The sequence below is a fragment of the Neomonachus schauinslandi genome, chromosome 4 (assembly GCF_002201575.2).
Source record: "Neomonachus schauinslandi chromosome 4, ASM220157v2, whole genome shotgun sequence".
NCBI classification, from domain to species: domain Eukaryota; kingdom Metazoa; phylum Chordata; class Mammalia; order Carnivora; family Phocidae; genus Neomonachus; species Neomonachus schauinslandi.
The window spans coordinates 58,758,135-58,774,002 of NC_058406.1; the positions used below are offsets into that span (position 1 = coordinate 58,758,135).

At 35.7% G+C, this 15,868-nt stretch overlaps 1 pseudogene; it reads right to left on the reverse strand.

Moving 5' to 3' along the window:
* Positions 1-14,396: 14,396 nt before the first annotated feature.
* On the reverse strand, positions 14,397-15,078 carry LOC110570140 (annotated as a pseudogene).
* Between the last annotated feature and the right edge of the window lie 790 nt (positions 15,079-15,868).

Below are 15,868 nucleotides of genomic sequence, written 5' to 3' on the forward strand. Positions count from 1 at the left end.
TTTCTTTCTTTCTTTCTTTCTTTCTTTCTTTCTTTCTTTCTTTCTTTTCTTTCTTTTCTTTCTTTCTTTCTTTTCTTTCTTTCTTTGACAGAGAGAGAGACAGCGAGAGCAGGAACACAAGCAGGGGGAGTGGGAGAGGGAGAAGCAGGCTTCCCGCTGAGCAGGGAGCCCAATGTGGGACTCGATCCCAGGACCCTGGGATCATGACCTGAGCCGAAGGCAGATGCTTAACGACTGAGCTGCCCAGGTGACCCATTTCTAAGACCTGTTCCCTCAGTGGTGATGCTGTGTTAGGACCCCGGTATACCATAAAATATTTAGCTATTGACCACAAACTACTTGTGAGGCTTCTGGTGTATTGGAAACAGCCCTGTTCTGAATGTTGATGTTGACAAGGGCATTTCCTACATAACAACTCTCAGTTCTTTTGTCACGCATCTGGGTATCTCAATACAGCCCATGTTCCACTGATAACAAATAGCTAACACTTGTTGATCCAGTTCTAAGTGCTTTGCCTACATTAATTTAATACAATTACCTTGCAAGTCATTATCTCTATTTAACAGAGAGATTAATTTTCCCAATTCTTATAGCTAAATAAGAAACAAAGAAGGAATCCACACCCAAGCAGCCTGACTGCAGCATCCCTACTTTTAACCACAGCGAATATTGCCTCCCCTTAACTGTAGGATAAATAACATCTAATTCAGATAGTTTGTCTCTCTGATATCATAGACATTTATCTGAGACTTTTCTGCTTCTGATTACCACATTATCTAGGTTTAAACTCTGGTCATTTCAGAGGGCCAAAAAACACTGATAGTAAAACAGATGATTAGTTGGGAAAACAAAAGTAGCAAAGGAACTTCATTATGACAGTGTAAGACATTCAAAGATGCACAAGTTATCTTATTTTAATTAATTAGCTTCTTTTGGATATTGTACTTTATTGCAATGCTAGACATCACCATGACTAATATTAGGTGTCTATAGCATCAAATTTATGCAATCCTTTATGTTCTTTTACCTGTTATAGTGTTTGAAATTTCTCTACAATAGATTACCATATAATATAGAAATTACTGGGGCACCTGGGTGGCTCAGTCATTAGACGTCTGCCGTCAGCTCAGGTCATGATCCCAGAGTCCTGGGATCGAGCCCCGTCTCGGGCTCCCTGCTCAGTGGGAGCCTGCTTTTCCCTCTCCCACTCCCCCTGCTTGTGTTCTTCCTCTAGCTGTCTCTCTCTCTGTCAAATAAATAAAATCTTTAAAAATATATATATAGAAATTACTATAGTCAATGTTTGGAGTAAAACCTATCTTATGCCTTATAAATTTTCTTTAAAGAAATTTTTAAAAAATTGTTTTAAGAAGCATTAATGTTTACTGCATGTCATAAGATATTGATTTTAGCCATAACACTAGTTAAAATATAACCCAATCGGATGTCTGTGATCTAGCTCTAATTCAATATAATTCATCCTAGTCCTGATTAAGTCAGTATAGATCCTATTAGTACAGGGATTATAGTTAAAGCTACATTCATATTATAGGGACTCTTACCTCCAGATATATCAAAATATTTGTACTTCTTTAATATTTCCTATAGTATTTCTTATCTTTCTTCCTATATAATTTTTCATCTTCCTGGAATTCTCTTAATTCACTTATTCAGCAAGTTCCTACATATTCTTTAAAACTTAAAGTATCAGTTTACAATGAGTTCTTCACCCTGCTATCCAAGTTACATCCCCTTCCTTTATTATCTCAATGCACTTTACATCACACATATCATTTAGCAGGTTAATTGTTGATTTAGTTGTCTTTCATCACTAGAGTGCATGCTTTAGGACATGAATCACATTTCACTTGGCTTTACACCCATAGTGCCTATCATATGGCATATTCATATTAGAAACAGATGAATGAATGTTAAATTGTAGCACAATAATTAGTAAATGTTTCTTTTTAACTTCTACATTAGGTAGTAATACAGAATTGTGATAGAATTCCGAGGTGGCCCCCAAACTTCCTGCTCCCTCCTATACACCCCTTGAATAATCTGCTACTCTTGACTAGGGGTAGAACCTGTGGATATGATGAGATACTCCCAGGATTATATTATAAATATATGGTTTCATCTAAGCAGACTGGAGAGAGATAGGAAGATAGACTCACTCCAGCTGACCCGGATGAAAACAAACAGCACTGTGGCAAACTGCCTGTGGTGGCGAGGGAATGTGGATGGCCTGTATGAATTGAACGGGATCATTGTCCAACAGCCAGCAAGAATGTGACTGCAAGGAAACAAATCGTGCTAACAACCAGTGAGCTTAGAGTAAGACCCTGAATCTGAGAGAACTTGACACCTTGATTTCACCCTGGTCAAACCTAGCAGAGGACCCAGCTAATTGGACTCCTGGTGCATGGAAGCTGTTGAGATAATAGATGTTGTTTTAAGCTATTATACTTGTGGTAATTTCTACATAGCAGTAGAAAACTCCTGCAAGGATGAACCCGTTTTAATAGGTGGGGACAAATTACATACTTCAAACCCTTGTCGGTAACTTAAATATTTAAGTTACTTGTCATTAAATTTGTATACTTCCCACCTACATGCTGCATCAGGTTACTTTCACTTGTCTGGTTCTGTATGTTTACTAGTTTACATAAAATGCTGTGATGAATATACATGTTAGCTACTTTACAAAACTATTTGTTTACACATTTATTGTGTATATTTTTTTGTTGTTCATTTTTGCTTTCCACTCTAAATAGCAAAAACCTCTTAAGGAATCTGTAACATCTTTCATCCAAGTTATTTCCCACTAATAGTAATTTATTAATATTATATTTCAAAGAGTACTACTTAGAGATTGACTGACTAATATTTTCCTCCTGTTAAGTTTAGAGTTAACATACCCAACTATGGTTTATTTACAACTATGGAAATAAAATAAATGAAATATAAAAAATGCATTTCTAATACAATCATCTGATATTAAAATGGATTACCAAGATTCAGGGCATTTCTCTCTCCGTAATTATGTAAAACAAAATTGCTACTTTTTTAAGGTTTTTTTTTTTTTTTTTAATCTGAAGAAAGGCAATTAAGTGAACATTATTAATGTGTCCTTAGCTTTGGAAGTTTTCTTTTAGTACTGTATGAGCACTGCAAAGAACGTACTAATGCTTTAGTAACACATTTTAAGAATGTAATAAATGAAATTAAATTTTTAATAACATCTATAGTATTTTATATGATCTTATAAAAAGGCAATATGGGGAATAATTTGCTGGTCTAAAATTCAGAAAGCCTTCAGGAAAGAGCATAGCATAGTATTTATGAACATGTCTTGCTGTAATAAATAACTGTGTTAAATTTAAATTCTATCAATCAGTTGTGTGATTTGGGTTAGATATTTCACTTTTCAAGCCTTATGTTTCTCTGCCAAATGGCTATAATTAATATCTATATAAAATAAGTCTATAGGTAGATGACTTCTTAGAATAATTACTTTGCAAATGTCATCAATTTATTCCTTCATACATATCATTTTGAGTTTTTTGTATTGTATCCATTTATCCTTTACTTCTCATATTTGTAAGAGAAAAATACAATCCACAGTGTTCATTCCTCTCTATTATTATTAGATAATATCTGGAGAGAATTTGAAAATATTATGAAATAAATGCTCTCAGAATAACAATTGCATTATTCTTAACTAGAAAATTTAAATATGTCCAAGTAGATGGTGTATATACAGTTTGGTATATATAATACTTGCTTGTTTAGAAGATGAATACAAATTAGATACAGTAACTTAAATTGTGTATTTTTAGAGTAAAGTAAAATGGAGGATAGATAATAACTATAATTGAGACAAATATGGAACTTCAGGGGCTTTCAAAAATTTTCAAACTTTACTCACCAAAGGAAACATAAGTATATACTTATATATATGCACAGAAACAAAAGTTATATGAAATAATACTGAATATTTTTGGCAGACTAAAAATGCCCACTAATTTTTAAGACATCTTCTTAGAATTCCATTCATAGAGAAGTGAGGTCTGTGTCCCTTTTTCTTGAAGTTTGGCTGGCTCTTATAATTGCTTTTGCCAATGGAATATGGTCAAGTGATATTATGCCCCTTTTCTGGCCCAGGAAATCTGACCAGTTTCCTACGCCATTCCAATTACTAGCCATTTGAAGCATCCCAGCTAAGATCCCAGATTACTTGAAGCAGAAACAATTTTTCTCCAAAGCTTTTGTTAGGCTTCTGCCTCACAGAACCCAAAACACTAACGATTAGGTTTTTTAATTACTAAGCTTTAGAGTAATTGGTTATACAGCACTTGATAATCAAAGTACTGTTTACATTCTATTCATCTTGAGAAAACAGGTCTTGAACTACCATATAGATTTTAGGACCTCCTGAGGGATTTTAGCCTGTAGTGTGAACACTGCCCTAGACTTTCCAATAAAGCAAAATATGTAACTTAAAAATGACTTCGGGGCGCCTGGGCGTCGTTAAGCGTCTGCCTTCAGCGCAGGTCATGATCCCAGGGTCCTGGGATCAAGCCCCGCATTGGGCTCCCTGCTCGGCGGGAAGCCTGCTTCTTCCTCTCCCACTCCCCCTGCTTGTGTTCACTCTCTCGCTGTGTCTCTCTCTGTCAAATAAATAAATAAAATCTTAAAAAAAAAAAATGACTTCAAATTCCTTGCTTCTTTGTAGTATCTGTGTGCAGGGGAAGGAAAAATGAAATCCAAAATCCTAAATCTAGTGTAGTTTAGTTGAGAACTCATAGGGTTTATTGTCCAAAAAAAAAAAAAAAACACCAAAAAACCAAAAAACCCCAAAAACAAAAACAAAAAAAAGAAAAACTTGACTTTAGTCCGGTCCTTAGTTTTTCACAAAATTCTGTCACCTGTCTGAACTTTAATTTTCTTTTCTGTGTTATGGGGTGCCTGGGTGGCTTAGTCGTTTAAGCATCCAGCTCTTGATTTCAACTCAGGTCATGATCTCAGGGTCCTGGGATAGACCCCCAAGTCGTGCTCCATGCTCAGCAGGGAGTCTACTTGAGGATTTTCTTTCTCCCTCTGCCCCTCCCCCAACGCACGCACACTCCCTCTCTCTCTAAAAATAAATGTTTAAACAAAGCTAGTGCATTTTTACAATTTGCCATCAACAACAATACCAGAAATAGCCACAGCCTCCAAATATGCCTGTGCTGTTTGAGGAATATATAAACAGTAATTACAAATGGCTCTAGCTTTATTGGTAGAAATCTTAGGGTTCAGTGAAAATTACCTTACCAATCTCTCTAATCTCTAGGTGTGGACACAGTTTCAGGTAAACAAGACTAAAATTTGACTGAGGCAAGCTTGACTTTGGCTTCTGCACATTGGATTTCTTGGCCCATTTTCCTTCTGAGTTACAATCTCTCTTCTCACTTTAAAGTGATCTACATGGTTATCTCAGAGGTTTTAACTCTCTTCTTTCCAACTAGCAAAGTCTCTTAAACCAACCATTTATACTTGTTAGGAAACTGACCACACCTTGGTGTGAATAAACATTGCAAAATGTGTTGCTTTGAGGCCATCCCCTTTAACTCTAAAGGTGGAGTGAAGTTTTGATTCTTTTATGATTTTCACTATGAACAGGAGAGAAAAAATACTTTGAAGACTTTGGGTACAGGCATGAACTAAAATTATACTTCATTTTCTCAGACGGCTGACCAGATGGTGGCTATAGAGGACAGGCAGAAGGGAAAGCCTTTAGAGGATCCTGCTTCCCTAGGGAGGACAAGCTCCTTGCTCTTTTGTGGTCACTGGAGGATACTTTATGAGGACTCCTATTATAGGGAGAGCATGCTTCATTTTCCTCTTTCCAGTTCTTCTGGCAATAGCACAATTAGGACATTTACCCATATCTTTTCTTAAGCCCACTTTAGCCTTGTGTAGAAAATACATTATTTAAATTATAAGTATGAGCTGGGGCACCTGGGTGGCTCAGTTGGTTAAGCGGCTGCCTTCAGCTCAGGTCATGATCCCAGGGTCCTGGGATCGAGCCCTGCATCGGGCTCCCTGCTTGGCGGGAAGCCTGCTTCTCCCTCTCCCACTCCCCTTGCTTGTGTTCTTTCTCTAGCTGTCTCTCTCTCTCTGTTGGTTAAATAAATAAATAAAATCTTAAAAAAAATAAATAAAATTATAAGTATGAGCTTTAAGGTCAGACACATAGGTTTTAATTTTACCCCCCACTCCTTTACTGATTATTTCCTGATTGACCCCAGACTTCACTTTTATGACACTCAGATTTTTCATTGTAAAATTAAGCTGAAAATGCTAATCACATAGAATCATGTTTTTCAATTAAATAAAATAGCATTTATAAAGCATCTCTCATATAGCATGCAGCGATGCATATTAAATGCCAGTTATCATCCTTATTATTCCATGTGTAATGGAGATCCAGTTCTTTTCCCTTATTCCCTAACCTCAGCAAAGGTTTGGAAATAGTATTAAATACCTATGATAAGGTAAGCACCATTTTTATAAAGTAAAATTTATTCTAAATTTTTATATGAGGAAATTGAGGTGCAAAGAAATCATATAGCTAAATAGCTAAATCAGGCCCTTTAACTAAACTATGTGACTTCCAAACCCCTGCTCTTCCACACCATGCTGTCCTTCCCGCATCTTCTTCCAATATGCATTTTTAAGACTAGATGTAGTTTGTGTTTTGGAGAACAATTTACCTAATTCAGAACTGTATATGTGGGATGTTTATTATCATTGATTTTCACTTAAGAAAGCATCCATATTCTTCCAATGATATTTTTACTACTGATAAGAATATTTACTTTTTAATAAAGAATTGAGGTGTTGAATACATCTATATGTAACAAAGGGATTCAGGTGAACTAATATTTACATGGTTGTTTTTAAACATTTTCAAAAAAATCTATCATTTTATCTAATATTTACATCCATCTTATAAAATAGGCCTAGGAGATATAATTCAACTTGTAAGAGTTAGATGCAGAAAAGCAAGATACAATAAAATAGACTAATTCCATCTATGTAAATCAAGACTTACTGAGAATTAAAGTGAAAATAAACATTTATTGCATTCTAGTCCTTACACAGATTAACTCATATGAATGTCTTAGACATACTCTTCCTTGGGAAGGCTACACCAAGCAAGAAAACACTTTTTTCTACATGGGCAGATAAGTTGGGATATCCTAATGGCAGTCTTCTCCTGCTTCTCAGATAAAAGAGTCATCCAGTTTATTAGCCCAGATTCCCCAAGAACTAAAACTATGAAGGAATTGTTTATACAAAATATTTATTGGGGGATATATTGGAGGAAAATAGAGAACTGGAGGTTGAATAGGAAAATCATGAGTCTGCAGTGATGTTTGATCCCTGTTGAAGGACTGGGGGAAAGGCAGAAATGGAAGAAGGTTGTAAACTACAGTGCAGTTCTAGGAATGTTTGAGCAAATCTGAAAAAGCGAGTTGTAGAGTCGAAGTGTCCCGTTAGAGGAGTCCTCTATCTTCCATCAATGGGCCTGCCTTAGTTTCCTTAGTATCCTGTTTAATCAGTGGCTGGAAGCAGCCCTTGAAAAGCATAGCTTTGGCTTAAAAAAGGAAATGGATTTCGGAGCGCTGCAGATTGTATTAGCAATGACTTACACTTCCTACGTTAGGGAATCTGACAGGTAGATTTCATGGTCTTCACACTGGGGGTGCCCTGTATGTTGGAAGTCACCCTATTTTCCTTGCTTACTTAGAGTAAAAAGCTTTTGGAAACAAACTGACATGAGATTTAATCCCAGTTGCCAATTTTCTATCTTTGTGTTTTTGAGCAATTACCTAACCATTCTATGCCAGTTGATTATAACTGGTGAGGATATTTTGGCTACTATTGCTCCATCTTGCAGGTGTGTATAATGACGTCATACGGTTGTAACAATCAAAGAGATGATATTAAGGATTTACCACTCATTCAGTAAGTACATAATAAATAGCTATTATTATAATAATAGAGGCTCTCATAACTGACTTCTACCATCTTTCCCCATTTACTGTTGCCTCTTGCATGCTGAATGTTTGAGAACATTAGACTTTTCTCCAAAATACCCATCCTGCCGTCACAAGTTCACATGTGTGCAAACCAAGGATCTTTTTTTTTTTTCTTTCCAAATATCCTTATGCCGTATAATTGGATACTCTACTTGGTATAAAGTTGTTCATTATTTCTAAGAAAAAATACTGATTTTTATGAAAGTAATGCTTTGGAAGTGTTGAGGAGGAAAAAGTTTTCCTCTTTCATCTGAGGTTCTTTAACTGGACTAAGAACTAAATTGACATGAAAGCAATTGAGAGGAGAAAATCAAATATAATTTTGTATGTATGTGTGATCCACATAGACATAAGATTCCAAAACAGTCAGACAAAATGGAGGTATTTATGTCATCCTGAACTAAGCAGAAAGAGGTAGAGGTCTGGGACAACAAAGGGAAGGAATGTAATTTACAAGAAGATGAAAAAGAGTAAATGCTTGGTAAACAAATGTTTGCTGGGCCATTCAGACACAATGGGGCATAGAGGGGACTTTGATCAAACAGGCCTTGATAGTTTCCTCCCTGTCTGTCACCCTTAATTTATATCATACTATAGTTATCTATGGTGTTAGCTCTCTTCCTGGAGCATGCCCTCCATCTAAATTCTTTTAGGCAGTTAATGGGGCGGGTAGGCCAAAGTTTCTTCTGAGACTTATGGGCCATGATTACTTTCAACTTGGCATAATCTCTATGCCAAAGTGGACCATCTTGGGGTGGCCTGACTTTGGCCCTTATATTTGGTATCTAAGAAGGTGTATCTAAAATTTGATTTTAAATTAGATATGAGTAAGAAAAGTGAAAAGATTTGAGATGAATAATGAAAACTCAGGATTCTGAATTTTGAATCCTTCCATGTTTCTCTTTTTAGCATAGCAAACTAATCATGACATTGTGTTTTAGTTGTCTCTGTAAGACAGAACTTGAGGAAATTAAAATTAGTAGACCCATGCTCAAATTAAAACAAAAAATCTTTTCCCAAAAAATGAATGTGCCCTAATATATTTTTACTTAAAATGAACTGCTTAATGCATGTATATGCTATTTATACTATTTTCATAATTGTTTGCTTTGACTTCTGTCAATAGTAATAACTTTATGATCTTGTTGTATAAGACAGCTTCTATTCTATTACAGTTAGCCTGAGTGCTGTCATTTTCAGGATTAATAACAACTGCTTGCCTGTTAAGATTTATTGAGATTGCTTATGTAAGAGCACTAAGTACAGTATCTGTGGCAGAGAATATGCACAATGCCTATTAGTTTTGACCCTCTAATTCTTCCCTTTCACTTCCTTGTACTTTCTTTTTTTTTTTCCTTGCCTCTTTACCTCATCATACATTTCATCCTTTCCAATCACCTCATAATTTTATAGCTGGAAAATATTAATTTCAAAGTTTAGTTTTACTTTAGTTTTCTATCGGAATGGTTGCAATCAGAAGAAAGTGCTGATTGGATTAAATCAGAAAAGTGGTCTTCCATTTAAATTAAATATCACATAAAAGCACAGCCACTCATTCACTTTCTAATGGTGATTCAATTACTTCACAATCATCCAGGGAATTTTTGGTGTTTCTTGATGAATTTAGGGGCGAGGGGTATATAGCACCAATTATCTTCATCTTTTCCTTTTAAAGTGACATGATTTTCAAGGAACAACTTATCCTTATAAATCTAATTTTCTAGCCAAAAGTATTCCTTTTGAGAAACTGTTTAAAATTAAAAACAAGTTGAGTTTATTTTAAAAATCAAGATTTACAGCACATTGGTGGTACAGTTCATTATGTAGGTTAAAAAAAAATCAGGTCCATTAGTAATCTTGCAAGTAAGTGGGTAGGGGAAGCTGACCTTTAACAATTTCACCCTAATCAGTATTAAATATTTGTTAAATACCTTGTTAGAATTAAGGCATCTAGGAAGAACTTGAACCTATGGGTCAAATGCAAAAATGTTAGTTTATTTGTGCCATAGTCACAGAACTGAAATTTATTCTGTCATAAAATGATCTGAATGTCCTCAAAGATCATATTTCTAATGTGCACACAAAAGGTTTTTGCTGAAACTTGATAGAATTCATGATGCTAAGTATCTTAATATTTTATGTGATAAGAATATAATATGAATTTTATGAATGAACAAAATGTATATTTTTAGTTTACTTGATTGCATCGAAAACATTTCTTATGGTGGTAACTCTAGTTCTTTTGAGGAGAAATTCCTTAACAATAATATTATCCAGGGAAGTGAGAGGCCATCAGTTTTAACTTCCAATGTGTTGGGTTTATATTGCATTGTGCCATTAAAAAGCCATTTTCTCTCTGTGATTCTGTGCCTCCTAATAGGCAGATATTAGGATATTTATCTACCTGGCAATATTCTCAGCCAATATTTGTCAGTTGTATTCTGCACGATTACAACAGAAAAGGACTGGAAAAGGGAATAAAGAATAGACCACTAAGAAAGTAAATTTGTATACTACAGAAGGGTTAATATTTTTACTTTTCTGTACATTTTGCTTGCTGCATGTATGTTTCTCACATGGTGAAATTTCTTTAAGATAACTATATAACTAGTTTCTTTACCTATACATGGAATTGTTTTATGAAGGGCAGCTTGCATCTCTACTTGTGATTGAATTGAATAAGAATGTAAAAGAAACTCTTTGAATGTAAGATTTTTTTTATTTGAAATTTTATCTTCTCTTGAAAAACAGAAGGATGTTTAGATGAGTGGAAAGGAGGTGAAATAAGTCAACTTGAATATGCCTTTCAGGGGTTTCTCCTATGGTTTCAAAATTCTAACTAGTGGTCTCTAATTTGCTAAGTCCATGGAAAGGAAAACATTCATGATGGTGATCAAGGCCCATGTTATTAGCCATAGGAAATCTTTTAGAGTCATAAACATTATTGAACAGACCAGTGGGCCTGCTTGGTGTAGGTATGACAACGAGAAACAATGGTAGCCAAGATTATGACATGCTAAAAATCTATCCACTTAAAGACATCTAATACAGTAGTTATTTCTCAAATAGAATTAGAATGTAAACAAAACAAAAACAAGTCCACACCTAAATATTCCCCCATGCTAAAGGATTTAATTCATAAAATAAAACTGCCTAAATGGTAATAAAAGCATTTATAGAGTTAGTAAAATAAATGACCATTTCAAAGGAAATAAAAAAATCACAGAAATCTTAGATCGTCTTTCTAGTATAATCCACAGAGCAGTGGAAAAGGTCTAGATATTGATATAAAGTCCTATAACACTTCTCAACATAGTAGATATTTATGCTAATGTTAATATTGTCAAATATTCAAGATGTTTTTTATTTCTTTTGTCAGAATATGATTTGGTTGCATACAGTGACCTTTGGAGACAGTTTTATATCTGGAATTGTTTATATAGTTGAAGCCTAAGACATTAAATAGTCTATACTACTATTGCAAATAAATATATAACAAAATGACTACATGACATAGACATGTGATTGTCATAAACTTAACAGCCCTGGGCCATGCCACAAATTCAGGGATAAGGGTACAGTGGAGGGTAGTGGAGGTGGGCTGTTACATGTAGTTAATCAGGGATTCTTTGTTATTCTTCCATCTTTAGCATGTGACTTCAGAGTTGCTCTGGACATCATTATCCTAGTAAGCCAGCAAGGAAAATAAACAATAACAAAATTTTTATGATCCATGTCTGTAAGTGACACACATCAATTCTGTTTATATGCTATTGGCTATCTATCATTCATATGGCTGTAAAGGAAAGAAACAACAAAACAAACTGAGGGAAGCAGAGAAAAACACCTAGCTCAATGCACTGAATTTCTGTGATGTATAATATCCTTGTTATGTCAGAATGTGATTACTTATTGTCTCAAGACTTGTAAATTCGAAAGATAAGTCATCTGCATTTTCAAACTCAATATATAACTGTAGATTGGGGAAAGGCTATCCATACAAAAGTAATTAAATTGGAATAGTGGGAAATGGGAAAGCACTGAATTGCAATAAAAGAAAGAATTCTACCCTGGCAATGAAGGAAATTCTTTGATTAGAAATTGAGTGTTCTCTCAAGGAAAAATCTCATTCTCAGTGGCTCCAACTTTGCCTTCTGAGGGGTCATTCCTTACTTATTAGTCTCCATGCCCACTTTTCTAGTGAGTGTTGAGAATCTAATTCTCTTAAAGGCTAGTACAGCTTTTGTTTTGTTTCCTGATCCTTGGAAGCCCAAGATTTATTTATAGCTGAAACAATTAAATATATTTTGGGGGCTGCCTTCTTGTTTCTCTGACAAAATAATTTCCCTTAAAATTATGATAGGCTACTGATCTATTTCTTAGTAGTTATTTGCAGGTACTGAAAACTACATAAACCCAATGTTTTCTCCTAGGCATAGTTCTTAAAGCTTTTCTATTTTTATTGTTTTTTGACCCCATCACTTTTTCATGCTGTCTACTTAATGGTAACTACCATGAGATCATCTGAAAGAAAATAGTCTTAAGTGGGAAGGTAAACCCTTTATGTTACATTTGCCAGAGATTTAAATGGGTCTTAAAAAGTCTTAATGGGATTTTGTTGTTCAAAGCCTTTTTCAGCCTTATATTCTTTAGGGTCCAGGATCAGTTGTTTTCTCCAGTCTTTTGTGGACTTGGTCTTTGTTTTTAGATTTCCCTGAGCTCATCTCAATTTTGTAATACCATGCCAAAGGCAGTAAGGAGTATCCATATTTACCAATAGTTGACTTTTTCCAACTATTTTTCCTAAAGCTATAGGTACTGATTAACTTGCATATTTTTTCAGGTAGTAGTTCTACAAAATATTTTGCCATTGCATAAAATAAGTCTTCAGATTTCTAGCCTATAGTTTCTTTTCCATGTTGTCTGCTCCCTTTCATTTTTGATAAAAAATTTATTGAAATTTATCAATGACAAACAGACATAAAGCTCAAAGTTTGGCTTTCTAAGGGGCAAGAGAAAAACCAGTGCAGATGTTCTTTTATACAGATGATACATGGGCTAGGAAATAACACGTCACTTCTAAAGCAATCCAGAAGAGGGACATGAAAGCAAACCTGGACATTCACTAGGAATTTGCAGTCATTTTAGATTTCCACTAGATAAGGAAATATAATTTTGGGTTAGTTTTTCCAGGCTCAGGTGTATGAAAAACAAAAATAACAAAAAACCCAGTCAAGGGATGTCTTGGTTGCTGTCCCCTAAGTGTCTGCCTTCACCTCCTTGCTCAGCGGGGAGCCTGCTGCTCCACCTGCTTGTGCATTCTCTCTCTCTCTCTCTTTTTCTGACAAATAAATAAAATCTTAACAACAACAACAACAAAACAGTCAACATGCAGTTAATGTCTCCTGCACTTAGGTTCGTAAAAATGGTCTAAATACAGAAGTACATGTGGAAGAATTCCCCTGTCATTTTGTAAAACAAAATATTATAATTTTTTTACAGAACAAGATAAGGCAGGTTTTTTTTTTTTAATCTTTTAAAGAGGTTGATGTTTGAGGGTTTGCTGCTGCTTTTTAAATTACAATGGCCAAATCCATTTTACTCATAACACATAAGTAAGCTTGTTGTTTTCTATTCTCTGACTCATAGCTCTGAAGAGTGACATCAGAGTCATCTCCTTAGAGCAAAGCCCACCACCATCTGTGAAGAGGGAAAGAAATGAGAGAGGGGGAATGTCTCCCAACCATTGCCAAAATAGGCCTTTAGGTTACTATTTTCAAACCAGGGCACTAGACGCCTCTAGCAGGCCCAAAAAATGCAGAAGTCATAGGAACCAGAGCAAGAGGTAAGATGTGGCTGGTGCTCATCCCCTTCTGGGCTTTGAGAAACCAAACAGAGGCCAGGCATGACCTTTGAACTAACTCCAGAAACTTGGGAAATACCAGGAATTGTAAGAGCCCTCCAAACCATCCTCTGAGAGTAAGGAACAAATGCTCACTTGGTGATTACTCAGCTATCGCATTTATAGGGACAAAACCAGACACAAAGAAAAAGGGGGGAAAACAGTGGCAGTAAAAATAGTATTTTATTCCACCCCCTCCCACCCTCCCTTCCTTCACAACCCCCAGTACACTTTTCCCCTCTCGTTCCAACAGCAACGTTACAATCAGAAGAAAATAAGTTTCAGGGGATAGGATTTCTGGAGAGGAGTGGTATGGGTAAAAACAGTCAATCACAATAAGTTTTTAAAATAGGTTATTCCACTTAGTCATCATCTTCTCCCTCATCTTCAAGTTTTCATGTTCACTTCTGATCCTGTTCTTCTTCACCAGCATCTTCATCTTCCCCATCTTCTACTTCCCTGTGGTTATAACCTTCTTCATCCTTCTCCTCTTCACTCACGTCTTCTTTTTTCTTCCTCCTCCCCTTCATCCTCCTAGTGTTCCACTACCTTAGCATCTTCATCCTCCTCCTCCTCATCATCACCCTCCAGGCCCTCCACATTGCCCTCGGCATCTGAGTTGGGGACCTCCTTGTCATCCTGGTCATAGCCATTGAGAAACGTGAGCTGCAAAAGGAGCTTGAACACATTTTCTTGATAATCGTTCAGACTGGTGACCTCACAACTGAAAAGGTCTAAACTCTTGAGGTTTCCTAACTTTCTCAGTGGCTCTACTGTGCGGAGGTCTTTAATTTTGTTGCCATTTAAATATAGATGTATGAGGTCTGGACACCTTTATGCCAGTACTTCCAGGCCCTCTGAGATTCTGTTATTGCTTACTTCAAGTTTAAGTTTAACTTTGGTCACTTTGCGTCTGAGGTGAGGCCTGCATTTTGTACTGAAGAACTCCAGTTCTTCAAATTCATCTGTGAGTCTTTCAGTTTTGCCTCCAATTGATGGGTAATTGTCCAGGACAAGCTCTTTCATATCGTATCAGATCCTCCTGTTCCCCAGCTCTAAATGAATCTATTTGTCCATGTCCATCTCCTGCACCCTTTCTTTGCAATGGCTCCTGGTGCTGGTGGAATTCAATCAATCTGCTTCCTAATCATTATGACAAAACCATGTATTTTATATTTTTTACAGCAGCATTCCACTTTACAGCCTCAAAACAGACCCCATGTGACATAGTGAGTTAATAAAATAGAAGTATATTTCTTGTTCACTAGTTTAGGACAGGTCCAGAGCATGGTGCTAGTGGAACATTTCCCTATAAGAAGTTATTTAGAGACTCAGTTTAATGACATCTTTGGATCTTAAACATGTGATTTCAGGGTTATCATCATCCATACTACTTAAATAAACTGGGAGGGTTAAGATCATGGAGGGATTCTCATGGAAAATGTTCTGGGCTGTACCTGAAAGTGACACATAATAATTTACTAACATTTCATAGAGAGCATGCAGCCACATGATCACACCTATCTACAAAAGAAGCTAGGATATATAGTCTGTGTAGCTAGGAAGAATAGAATGGTTTTCATGGAAAGCTAGCAGTTTCTGTAATATGTTTTATCAAAGGAAACTTGTAGTTAAAGTAACTAATTTGAGAAATGTTTCTAGGATTAGATGTAAATTATATGGAATTATTAAGTGTTCAAGTAATATTGTGTTAATATCTATATGATTATTTTTTCCAACTGAGGCTTTAATCAAGTTCTAAGTTAATTCTGTAATATGTTGTTATGCATCATATACAGATATCAAATGCTTGACTATCACATTCAAATTTCTTTGTGCATGAAATAGAGGAGAGGAGGTTGGATGACAGATG